The sequence below is a fragment of the Dicentrarchus labrax genome, unplaced genomic scaffold (assembly GCF_905237075.1).
Source record: "Dicentrarchus labrax unplaced genomic scaffold, dlabrax2021, whole genome shotgun sequence".
In the NCBI taxonomy this organism is placed as follows: domain Eukaryota; kingdom Metazoa; phylum Chordata; class Actinopteri; family Moronidae; genus Dicentrarchus; species Dicentrarchus labrax.
In genome coordinates, this window is record NW_026136715.1 from 26,642,477 (window position 1) to 26,656,712 (window position 14,236).

A 14,236-nucleotide genomic window follows, 5' to 3' on the forward strand; every position below is an offset into this window, starting at 1 on the left:
TCTCAACATGCATGTTTCTGCAAATTGCACCTTGTAATGTGCAGCCCCCTACTTGTGTTCTATTGTATTTCTATTATACCCTCACAAGTGGGGCACTGACTGACCCTCACAGGGGTGGCATGAAGTATGTGTTTCAAAAATTCACTCTAGCTTTAAAACTGAGCCCACTACAGCCTCTGAAAGAGTGCAGAATGAGTATTTCACCAACTCCTGCATAGGGTTGGCAATCAAGAACCGGTTCCAGTTGAGAACCAGTTAGAAATTGTCTGATCCATCAGAATTGTATGTGTCAACGCCAGCATGTTTTTTGGACAGTGTTTTTGCAGTATTGCAAAACAATGACGTCAAACTTGTGTCTATACTGCTCGCAACAAGAATAGGTCATGGTGAAGAGACAGAAACAGTCCAAAACCCTGCCTTCCCAACATGCTAGCACAGCATTGACGATATCTTCACTCTAGCTTTAAAACGGAGGCTGCTACAACCTGTGAAAGACAGTGTGGAGTGGAAGAGGTAAGGATAATGGGGAGGTACAATGAGGTGGCCAGTGCCACCCCAAGAACCCCCCTCTGGAAAAGCAAGTGACCCCCTTTTATCGCTCTCCTCGACCCCTTATCACCCCTCTATACATGACCCTCATCTTATCCTACCAGAATCCTAGCCCCGATGTGAATAAACTCTGTTTTATGCCACACAAATGGTCACATGGTCTTTGTTGGTGAATGTGTCACAGAGGTGGACACACAGGCAGAGACAGAGCAGTTGAAAGCAATAAAACATTGAGTTGGTAGCAGAGCTCAGCAACAGGTAACAGTCAGCAAGGGAGGTTAATGTGCCAGAAGAGGAGTCTCATCACAGTTATAGACTGCCCCCTGGTGGTGAATGATCATCAGTCACCAAACAAACATTCACCACTGTCTGATGGATCAATAAGTGATTATAAGAAACTTCTTGACCTCTGATTAGGGTCATATTCAGAGCATATGTCCTCCAAGACTTGTTTAACTGACAGAGCAATGACACAGCAGTTTTTCAATGGAGACATTTAAATTATTAGTGTGAATTACAATCCAATCAAAGTCTTGTGCAAAATAGAGGTCAGCAACGAGTCAGTGAGGCAGGTTATTTATATATTATCCTGACAACAATAGTGTCTATATATTTGTGAAATATGACATTTAAAAATAGAAGCAGCTACTTCCCCCTGCATTTGCCCTTCTCCACACCCTTCCACTCATCTATAAGACACCTGGTGTACAGAATTATATGTGTGTCTCAATTCTGGGTGTGCAGGGTGAGCTATTTCTATAAGGTTCTATAAATCTGAGTTAACAAAATATGATTTTGTGCTGAATCCATGTAGGTGTGTTTTATTTAAGCACACAAGCTCTCTCACTCAGTTTGCTTCCCCTCATTTGCCCTCTCTAATGTGTGCTCTGTGTGCTCTCAAAGCCTTATTTTTTATCTCTTTACGAATTAAGTGGTAACAAAATGTACCACTTTTAAACGTAAAACAGAATATAAAATGTATGTTTTCATTCGATATGAGGGGGTTCCATAGATTTCCTGGCTGTAATTAATTTCAAACATTGTTGATGGTCTTTGTTTTTTCTAACACTATCTGGGCAATGTATCTTCTGGGACACAGACATTTACAAGTAATTCAGAATTTTCTGAACCACATAACTTCTTACTCTAAAACAGCAATATTATCAAAACTATAATATCTTCAAATCATTATAAATCTGTAAAACCTGTAGTAGTGACAGTTCAAACCATACAGTTGATCCCTGAGTGTGGGAAGCAAGTCACACAGCTACAGTACTACAGCCAATCCCCCCTGTAGAGGTCTGTATCTGATATAAAAACGTATAAAACAACAAAAAAAAAAACCCCACTATAAAGCCATGCTAAGTTCTTTCTTAAACTTGTAAAACAATATTGCCACAATTTACACATCCAGCAGACACAGAGAGACATTATCACTCATTTGCAGTTGTGTTTGTGTTCACCTGATGAATACGTCTAAGATTCTCTCTCTTTTCGCTCTGTTTTTGGTCTCCACCAACTCCTAAGGGAAATATCTGCCTCTTTAGCTGCTAAATGCTCCCCTATGTTCAGCAGCTAGTCTCTAACTGTGTCTATCTGCTGTTTGCTTCTGAGCAGGTTGTGTACAGTGGGTTTTTTAGAGCTTTTTCTCTTAACACAGCTACCTGCTGCTGCTGGAACCAGGGTGATGAGAGACTGAACCAAAACAGTAAGGTTGTGGGCTGTAAACCAAAACAGGTCCGCACAATGGAAACATTGACCAAGAAAAAGCAACAGATTATCATGTTTCTTAATGAATCTATATTGAAACTGTTTTAACAGAAAATTCCACTGTGGATTTTATTGGGTTAATACTATTTTGTTCACCTAAAACCAGCCTAAATAACATAAAACATCCTAACAGCAACAGGTGCTGTGCGTTGATGGCTTCTATCTATTGCAGCCAATAACCATAAAGGCAAAGTCATATTTTCATTTCATACATATGATTGTTCACACACGATAAGTCACAATTATGAAGGCATTCATTAATAATGAAAATTAAATTCTGGAGGTGGTGCTCTTACACTTTCAAACACAGCAGGCAGGAATAGAGCGCTGTTAACAGACCTTTACGGTCGTTGTTTATAGAGCGCAGATCAGGAAGTTGAATTGGAAAGCGTAATTTATAGGCCTGTATAAATTGGACCGAGCTGTGTCTTCCTGCTCTAATCCTGCATGTATTGGCCTTTATCTCCAGAGCTAATAAAAATGATGCTTTAGAGTCATCTGGAGGGTCTATGAGCCTGTTTGATTTAGGATGTGGCTAATCTCTGCAGGACTCTAACAGCTCCCACTGCTGGATGTGCTTTACCCATGAGCCAAGGGATGGAAGGACATGAATCTGTTCAAATTCAGGTATTACATACCAAACTGTGGCTTATGCCTCATCTTGTGGGGATGTAATCATGTGTAATATAATCTCATTATACAGTACGTATAAGTAGTACACATAGTTCACACGTACTGTGAATTTCCCCTTGGGGATGAATAAATCTATCTATCTATCTATCTAGTATCGTGTGAGTCAGGGACAGTGACAGTGGTAGCCCTTCTTAACCTCCCTCAGGGGTGGTATATGATATTATATAGTCGAGTTCCAGCTGCACCACCTGGCAGCACTTTGACACAGTCTGTTTAACATGCATTTCCTCTCCAGCACTTAAAGTGTTGAAGCAGGATTAAGGCCAAACAGATCAATGCAGCATCACCACAAACCAAAAGGACAGACACACTGCACAACTCCAGCTGACAGTTAAGGTGAAAGTCAGAGGCAGGTTGCAAAAAGACAGCAAAGAGGTCACCACACATTGCTGAATGAAGGGGTCGGTGTGCTCCAAATGAAGTGTTCTTTGTCTGAAACATCTTCCCCTCTCACATCAAAAAAATGAAAAGTATATAAAATCTAAAAAATGACAATTCACACCTACTTGACACAGTTGTTGGTGAAGTGTGTTGAGGTTCTTGAGCTCTCTCTCTTTGTACAAACAAGTGCAACACCATGTTCTCAAGGAGAGACTGTCCGACAGTGTCCATTATCTCCTTTTAAACACTTATGGTGCCCCCCTCCCCCTTCCACCCTTGTTTGATATTGCATGATACAATAGGAAAGGTATAAATCACTCCTAAAGTGCTTGGAACTCACTTTGGTGTTGGAGCAGTCCCTCCAGGAAGTTGGGTTGCAACAAACGCAAATTCGACCACTCATGAATTCTGGAAGAGCTTGCAATTTATTCCAAATACATCAACATTGCTGTACACAAAAAAAGAGTAAAAAGTATAAAATGTTGACTTGTAAATTTTGTGCAAAAAAAAGTGCAATGTTTACATTATGTATCATTATTTTAATAAATAAACTCATATATTTCAGTTACATTTGACAAAAAATTTTGCTTTATGTTTATTAGGGGCAGAGAATCATTTTCTGCGTGTAAATTGGAGCAATCATTGTGCTTTCCCCCGCAAAAAGGTGAGCCATAAGTCACCAAACTCAATTCCTTGTTTCTAGGGTTAAGAATGAAGACCATGCAGACACGTGCAACGCAAACATCTCACATTTACCCTCAGGACCTGAGCCTTTAGGCATGGTTAGTGGATTTTTGAATAAATAATATACAGATTATTTAAACAATTATTTACTTTCTCGCAATGCCTAAGAGCATTACGACATGCATTGCAATTCTTTAGGAAAACTGTGAAATACGGAATTTTAGTCCACAGCAATCTAGGACTAATTGGATGTAATCTGTACAAATATTACACAAAAATTTCAGTAAGAATATTTTACATACTGTTATTGTTGACTTAATGAACGTTTCTGAGGCCGGGTGAACAGACAGACAGTAAATGTTAAACAGACCTTTTTCACAACAGCCATTTTGACATGAAATAGTAGGGTAAACACAGCTGTCACCAATGATAGTAATTAAGGTTCTGTTCCATTTAGGTCAAACAGAGTCAGAGTGCTGCTGTTGGGCATGTTGGCTCACTGGAAAGACTGCCACACTAAATGGAATGAAACCTTTATTAATATTATTAGTAACACCTGTGTTTACCCTACTATTTCATGTCCAAATGGCTGCCATGAAAAAGGTCTATTGCAAGCTTGATTACATTCAGTGCATTGCACTTCCAGGCTGAAATAAATGTGCGTGCAAATTAATTCATGCCTTTCCTATCTAACTGTGTGAATATGGTGTCTGATCTCTAATTACATTGGAGTTTCTCGTCATAATTTTGAAAGACTGGGTCGTAAAAATTCCACCATGATCTATAATTTGTATTTTTAATGATAATGACATATCATAATATTTAATTTTCAAAAACAACACGACATTTAAGAGACATAACTAACCCAGTAATCCCTCTTGACTGTCTTGCTACCACTGGCTTATGAAAGAAAAACTTGAATAAAGGCATCGCTACAATGAAATAACAATCACATCCAATAGAACTTGAGTTCCCCTAAAAAAACATGATTTGTGAAATTTTGGAGGCTCTTGACAATTGACAATGATTTTTTTTTAAATCATGTATTTCAATCATATTTTTCTGTACCTTCATCATCATGGATCATGTGTAAAATTAGGCTGTTATTGAGGTATGACTCATGCATGAGTGTGATTCATCCCTATCCACTTCAATAAAGATACCGACAGCTATGCTCTTCTTGCCATTACCATTAAAGCATGATGGTGCATTATCATGAATTTTCTTAGTCCCAGTGCACTGCAAAAACAGCCCTAAGAAACAAGACAAATATTCTTAAATAAAATAATTTTTCTTGGATGTACCGTTTGTAACATAAGAATAGGAATAAATATGTTGTTTGAAACTGTAATGGTCCATAAAACTAGAAGAAATGCCAAAAATGCCAAAACTATTATTAGATATATTATTATTATCTTATTACAATTGTAATAAGGTTATTTAAGATAGACTTTCTTAAAATAAGTCACTTTATTGAGCTGAATTTAACAATTTGTACCATAATCTAAAAGTAATAATTAGCAATTATAAAATTATTCTAAACAGCATTATAAAAATAAGTGTCTTAAATGAACCAGAAGCATTCTTTATTAAAACAATGAAAAACAGCTGTTTCATTTACAACACTGGGACAAGACGACTCTCTCTTAAACTGAGAAGATGTGCAAGTGGTCTTCCTCTAAAAATAAGGAAAATAATCTTTGCGGTAACTTATTACTGGTTAAATCCAGCTCAATATCTGTAATATCTTATTAAGACAATGTTAGATATATTTTCCTAAAATGAGTTTCATGCAAAACATGCTTGACAAGATTATTTTTCTTTTTATACAAAAAATAAGACCCAGAAACAGGGCTTTTTTTTTGCAGTGTCGTCTGCAGGCTAAATCCAGTCACAGTCATTTTTGGGATGCCACACATAAAACAAAAACAGCGAACATGGGAGGGATTCTGTATGTTTTCCTTAGTTTGGTGGCTATTCAGTGGGTGTCACTGATTTCAGCATTCGTCATGAATTGTTACCATGGAAACACACCCTAGTTCTCACACTACCTGAGCATGGATTGCCTAACTTTGTCTGTGTGTGCAGCTGTAGAACTCTTGTCAAACAGAAGAACAGGACAAAGTCAAACACATCTTCATGCTCCCAGCATGTTTCCAGCTCTGACAGCCGCAGTAACAGCCAGTGTTATTGCATTTAGCCCTCCTGACATATATCAGATCCTGGCACAGTGGATGACGATCCACACCAGAGCCCTCGTGTGTGTCTGCGGCTTAACAACATCACACAAGCCTCTGCTGCTAATGAGTTTGTCACATCTCACAGATGAGGTCACCTTCACTGATTAACAAGAATTAAAGCAAACCTCCTCTGTCCTTGTCAGTGCATGAGAGCACCGAGCTGTTGAGTCATCATCATCCTCACTGTTAGGACCACAGTCTCATCAGCCGCTCCTCTCTACACATAAGAGGGACATTTAAATGGCCTGATAAAAACAGACCACTAGAACAAAGGCATGCTGGGAGCCAGAGATTGCAGCTCCGAGGACAAAAAGAGATGTATGAGGCTGATGGATCATCTAGCGATTGATTGCCAGTGATTGAAACTGCTGTCCATTCTCTGATGTCTTTACTGGAGAGGCCAAATATAATTTGGATTACGGAGATAGTGTGCATAGGGGGGTAGGGAGTGACGTGTGTCACAAGATACATAGTTTGTAGAGGAGACGGCTCTATAGAGGCAGGAAGGGTGGTCTACTAGCTGTTTACTAAGAGGCGAAAGGAATTATGATTGTGTACGTACTGAAGTTCTGAAAATGACTCTAAACATTACCCAGAAGACAAAAGGGGAAAAGGTCCAGCAACACCAGACCTGCCTTCAGTGTAACATATCTTAGCAATCAATCAGAATATAATATTAACAACAGATGGCGTTCAGTTGCATGATATCAGACAGAACTGTGTTGCACTCATTTCTGTCTCCAGTCTGACATTGCCTCCACTCTAACCAATCCCTGAACACTGATTCATTAGCCTGAATCTAATGTCATTTTAAGTCAACACTGATAGTAGCCATGCTAACATACAGGATTTTAAACCAACAGTATGCTTCTACCGCTAAAAACACTGAATAAAGCAGTTCCACCTTAAAAATCACTGTTTCTCCCACACTGTTGGACAGACAAAGGACATGCTGCTGCTAACGTTAGCGCAGCAATATAACACAATATAAAAGTAATAATATCACATAAAAAATTACAAAATAATAATGTCAAATTAATAACAGTAGGCTACTTTACTGAATGGCAGTAGCCTGCCAGTAGTATTTTAGTGGAGTCTAACAAGAATAAGGCAAATACAGACATAAGAACATGAAATAAGTGTACACACTTATAACACAGAATGACTGCTGACTGAACAGATAGCAGCAGGATTAATCAAGCCTGGTCTGGAGCAGGTTAGCTGCACAGAATAAATCTCCATGGTAACCTATATGCCGCTGCTTTCTATTTTCTTTCGAGTCGCAGCTAAACTCAGCCAGGATAACTGGAAAATCACTGTTTAATGCGCTATCACGGTTTTGTGAAACAGCCTTCTGGTCATAAAGACCTCCATCTTGGCTGACCCATTCCAGACCCCACACCAGTTCCTCCTTCTGCCTCCTTCGTCCCTCAGGCAAATGCTATATTGCAAACTGTGACTGTGTTTTGTTGTTCTTGCCCCTGTGGGTTTTTTAAGCATTAGGGTGGGCTTACTTTTGGTTTAACCTCAAACGTTGTGCTTTCATCTGGCTAAAGAGAATACATTCCAGATTTGGTGCTTTGAGACTTTCCTCTTATAGATAGTATCATATTTAGTAGAAGGGAAGTCTAGGCGGCCGTTTTTCCTGAAGAGCTACAGAGAATCTATTCTCTATATGTGTTTACCGGGATTCTAATGTGTGAGCTGGATGTACTTGTGTAGTATCAACACGAGGGACTGGTGGATAATTGTCTCATTACCTCAGGACCAATAGATCCTCATAAAGACACTCCAGGAACACAGGAAATGTGAAAAATTGCAATAATGGGAAACGATGGTAGTCTGAGCACAGACAGGTAAAGAAATATTAATGCAAGTGTTTAATTTGTCAGGGTTGACAGGAAATTACAAACCATGAATCTCATAGAGTGCTGGTTTGTTTCTCCAATTCTCTCCTCATTTTGACACTCAGACTTCTAGTTGATTTCTAGTTACAACAGTGCTCAACCATTTGCAATCCCCATTTAAGGGTCCAGTGTGCAACATGTAGGAGGACCTATTGGCAGAAATGGAATATAATGTTCATAGGTATGATTTCATTAGTGTATAATCGCCTGAAAAATGAGATCTTTTTATCTAGAGACGCTGTGGGTCACCTTCCATTCAGTCTGCAACCACACCACTAGATGCCACTAAATCCTACACACTGGACCTTTAATGGTGGGCCAAGGGCAAAAAGCAAACACTTATTGCATTGTTAAGATGCAAAAAGGTACTTGGATTCCCTTAATTGACTGACTTCCTGTGCACAGTGTCATTTTGCCTGCTGTGCTTATGAATTGTGATTTATAGAATAATTGTTTGTTTTTTATTCTCTAGAAACATGTGGCCAAATGGAACCTTATAGTGGGCCAACATTGGCCTGTGAGCCACTCTTTGGGCAGCCCCAGTCTAGACTAATGACACAGATTCAATTAAAATGAATTTCCTGTTATAGGACAGAGAGGAGGCCTGTGGGTGTTTTGGTACAATGTTGCTGATATTGTAATAAGCACAGTGATGTCTCCAGACTGTATAAAATTGTATTCTTCCTCAGTGGTTGAGTTGTAGGGCTGTCAGCAGTCTAAGATTGCAAATAATGCAGAGATCATAACTTTAAATCCACCGAACTGAAACTACCTGCGTACAGTTACTGACTGATGATTCTAAACAGACTATTCCAAACGTATTGTCTTCATTACTGCCTCTCATGGTACAAAAAGTGACACTCTTGTGCCACAAGGCGCATATTATGCATGTGGTACATCCTGTGCCATAAAACACCCAGCATGTCCAATTAATGCAGCATGTGACATAACTGGTGCCCCATATTTCAATATTTGTGCAAGCTGATCTATGGCCTTCTGTTCAACACCAAACTCTTTATAGGGAAGATATATTTTTTGATCTCATATAGTTTTTTCCAAACAAGTGTCATCTCTTGAAAAATGAAGAAATATTTGAACCAGGGGGTGGCTGTTCAAGCTACTTTATATAAATTTGTTCTACAGACTTTTTCATTTCACGGCATTCAGCCCAAATACTGCGGATGACGTAACTGTGCTGAGAATGTCTGAGAAACATATGGCTGTTAGCTTCTGTTTACCGGTGCACTGAAAAGCAACACCCAGCTTTTATTGCACACAGATATCGTTAGACTGAAATTGTCTTTATAATCAGTTATTCTTAAAGAAGAGTTCACTTTAAATGTGCATTATCAATTACTTTGGATACTTGGGGTTGGAACTCAACAACAAGCTGGAAATCATGTGACATATTATCTCCTTATATATTTGTATATAAGGATGTTAGCATATCAAATGAAGACGGCAGAGACCCTCAGGCATTACCAACCACATACCCTCTGCTCACAGAACTGTATCAACAATGTGACAAGACACGTGAGTGTGATTTAATAACGCAATATACAATTTGTCAACCTGCTGTCAGAATTTGACCCTACCTTAAGCTGAGGACAACCCAACTGACCTCATGTCGGGTGAAATCTATACAGCACCAATCCATCCACACCCTGCACAACCACCAGCTAATAAAACACACAAGCTGTGCGTGTATATCAGAGAGCAGAAAAATGATGTCCCTGGGATCAATAAAAGATGGAAAAAGAAGAAGCTTTTAATTAAAGTGTGGCGGGGAAAAATTGAACTTGACCCAGCTGTGCAGATATGAACGAGCACACGAGACTCCATCATTTTAATTTATGATGAGCTGACGGGCGCAGAGATTTAATCTCAACTTATGTCTGACAGGATAGAAGAGGAATGCAAATTCACACCTCGGTTTACTCTCACACGCAGTTTCACATTGGGATTTACCAAGCCCATCGAAGTGTAATTTACAATCAGTTCAAAGACTCGCTTCATCAACAGCCGACAACAATCAACAACAATAAAAACTGGAAGTCGACATTCAGCACAGTTAATATTTCATATCATGAGGCTAATGCTTTTTTTCTTTTGAGTTTTAGCCAAGCTAGTGTAGATCTGGCAATGCAGGTCAGTCGCTCCATCGCTTTGCCCAGACTGAAATATCTCAACAGCTATTGAATTGATTGCTGTGAAATTTTGTACAGACATCCATCATTCTCAAAGGATGAATCCTCCTGACTTTGATGATCCCTTGATTTTTCATCTAGTGCCACTGGCAGTACCAAAATACCCTAGGCCCAAAAATAAATTGGTTCGAAAAGTTGGTTCCCTGCTTTTCCTTGGGAACCAAAGTGGGCATGTCATAGAGGTTGTTGAACCAAGGTTCCAAGAATCTTGAACGAAACCGGTTCAAGAACCAGAGCTAATTTGGTGGAAAACATCATGGTAGTACCAAAATATCTCATATAAGCCTTTTCCACCAACACGGAACCGGCTCCGTTCACCTAGTTTTTAACTGTTCAGAGCATTTCAACCAAAAATGAATTAGTCCTGAACCCAAAAAGTTGGTTCCAAGCTGGAACCAAAAAAATAAAGGTGGTTCCCCCCAGTTTTCTTAAACAACTTCAAACTGGTTTGCTAGATTCAATTCAAGAATCTTGAACAGAAATTTGGTTGAAAAACAGTAACAGTGCGAAAGGTCAGAAAAATACCACTGTCATAGCACTGCCACAAAAATAGAGCAAGTTGTCTTGTTCTACAAAAGTGTCCTAATTTGAGGGATTGTGTGATCACATTATCACATTGTTGATCACTTGGGGGCAGAAAAATTCAGCCCTGGATTTATAAGCTATAGACTGTATAAATAAAAATGGACATAGTCTCCATGACGTCAACTGCATGTTTCTGAAGAGCCCTCGTGAAGCTCAATGTGGTCAACTCTGGCCGTCAACATCTTGGTAGCCCTGACTCTGCAGGCTCCCGGCTGATCCAAAAATGGGTAAAGAGGTGGCGTGTGGGTAGAGCTAAATGTAACCAGTTAACTGAAAACAGCCGCCTGTATCTGTCACTCAAAGTGGCCATGACCTTAATTATGCACAACTTTAAGGATTAATATAATCTAAACAGTGAGTTATATGAAAATTCAGACCCATATACAGTTGTTAGGAATGATTAATATGGAGGTTTATGGAGACCGCTCACTTCTGTAGCCAGCCTCAAGTGGTTGTTCAAGGAACTACAGTTGGTGATCATTTTTGGAGTCGTCACTACGAGTGACACCTCTCACATCGCCATTTGATCCATATTTAAACTCCCTGCAAGGAACTTTCATTTTGGGTTCTGGCGGCCCGTGTGGACAAAAGCAATAGTGTTTCTAATGTTTTGTGGCAATGAACTCAAGTGGAATCCATCTGAATCCGACCCAGTGGCAGACTTTAGGATTAACTAATAGCCAATCTTACCGCTGATGGTCTCTTTTGTTTTGTAGGTCAAAGAGGCATCAGTATTAAAGTATCAGTACTGGTTTCATAACCAGTAATAAACTCCTTGTTGTAAGTTTAATATAAAAATAATATTTAAAAAAAGAAATCATGGTTATTTTCCTTGATTCACATCTCTCACCAGACATTACAATACAATAGGTAGTCAAACTGGGGAAAGAGACATAAGGACAGGCTGTTGTGATGAAAGAAAGGATTGGTTGTTAAAGCCTCATTTTTTACTACCACTGCATCACTGCGTAGACAGCAGCAGTATTAAATAAGTGATGTATCCATCTGCAGTGTGAGGGCTTGTGTCTGTCAGTGTGAATGGAAACAGTTGGTGGGCTGAAACCAGCCTCTGCTATGATGACAGTAAATCAACTGACCCACGCAACGGCGACTAAATCACGCTTGTTTGTGTGTGAAAGGGAGCGTGCATGTGTGTGAGCTCCTCTGCTCCTACCAATCAACGCATCAGATCTGACTTTTTGGTTTGATGTGGAAAAAGAGGCTGTAAGTATATGCATATGAACTCATGTTCAATAGGCTGCCATGAATGACATGGTGATGGCACCACGCACAAACAATGACACCAGATGATATGTAAATTAAAGTGTCTCCTTGACATTTTCACAAATCTTTTGTCCATTGGGAATGAATGGTCTATTACATGAATGAATCAGTGTTTTGAATGGACTGTATTTCTATATTGATGTGTGTGTTGTTAGTATAGGATCATTGTAAAAGAAAAACGCTGTGACCCACTTGTTGAGACCCAGATTTGAATTAACATTAATATTTTGTTACCATTCTATTATGTTACAGAGGAATGTAACATTTAGTATGCACTTCAGCACAAATTTTAGGTACTTGTACTTTACATAAGTTGTTTGTTTGTTGTTGTTTGTTCTTAAGGAGTACAGTCTAGACCTGCTGTATTTGCAAGGTGTCCTGAAATCAGTTATGATTTGGTGCTATACAAATAGAAATGAACTGAATTGAATTTCTTCTTATGCTACTTTTTATTTCTGCTTCACCACACACAGGGTCATATTGTGCATTTTAATTCACTGCAATTAGCTGAAACCTTGGTTACTTTAAAAATCAACATTTTTGCATAAAAAAAGTATAGACTAATTAAAGACTATATAATTAGACTATATAGCCAATATTCTCTCTCATGGTCTTGTTTGTTTATAGAGGTCACATAGGGCATCAGTCTTCAACTGAGACTGTTTCATAACCAGTTAAAATTTCCTTATGATATGTTTAAGTAACAGCAGGACAGTATTAATACAGTGTTGTATCAGTATTAATACAGTGTTGTATCTTTACTGAAGTACAGAATCCGACTACTTCCTCCACCTGATGGCAGCATTGGTGCCCAACTTTTTGTGCTGTGATCCCCAGATACACATTTTAAAATTCACTTAATGAAGACTGAGACATAGATACTCTTGCTGCACCCACACCTTTATAGGAAGGGCCTGACTAGGTGGAGGTGACACCCTGTTTACTAAACTGAACAGACCCTGAAGGATTTGCCATGGGCTTTGCAGCTTATTTCATGGAGACCTTGCTGCAGCAATATAAAGGCAATATAAGCCTAAAATATATTTTTAAAAACAAAAACAAACAAACAAACCAAAATAATTATGATGTACATTAAATCTTGAAGCCATTCATACTAGTGAACCCGCGGGTCGGGTCATTAAGGATTAAATATGTCCAATACAGCCTCCTTCTTAACAACACTGTTGGATAAATCCACCACAAAAGCGCCTATATATATATATATTTATTTTTATTAAGATTTGAATTTGTTGTTGCCAGTTTCCAGTGCCACTCGAAGGGCTGTTCTCAAGCACATTTGTCAGACCAAATAAAAGCCTTATTTAATGACATATTTAAGGTGTATTTAATAGCGACGGGGCGGGGTGGGGCGGGTTCAATTATTAAATAAATGCGGGACCTGCGGGTTGGAACAAACCCCGACCCACGCATCACTAATTCACACTGAGCCCTGTGTTACAGTACAGCTGGACCATTGTAAGGCTAATAGCACCACCTGCTGGATGTGCAGCACTCCTTCGTTCAAATTCATCTGTTGAAATGTCATCAGACTTTCAAAGCAAATTAACAGAGTTCATTTTCTTGCAGTTCCTGATCCCTGTATCTTAAAAGATATCTTGTATCTAGCCCGATGTTAGTGCACTGGTTCCGAACCCTTTTCCTTAAGGGAGCCCTTTTCTATCACTGAGTAAAGTGACTAAGTCAAATATCTGATGAATATTTCATATTATATCCAATGCATTACAATAACAATAGAGAGCAACAGATCAACTGCACAATGAACCCAGACTGTGAACACAATAACTGCAGGAAGTTTGTGTAAAACTTGGATTTGGATGAATTTTGAGCTGTTTTTTTACTGTGTATTTTGATTTTTTTTTTTAAAGTATTATTATTATTTATTATGTAGCATCATGTGAATCATACAGAATAAATA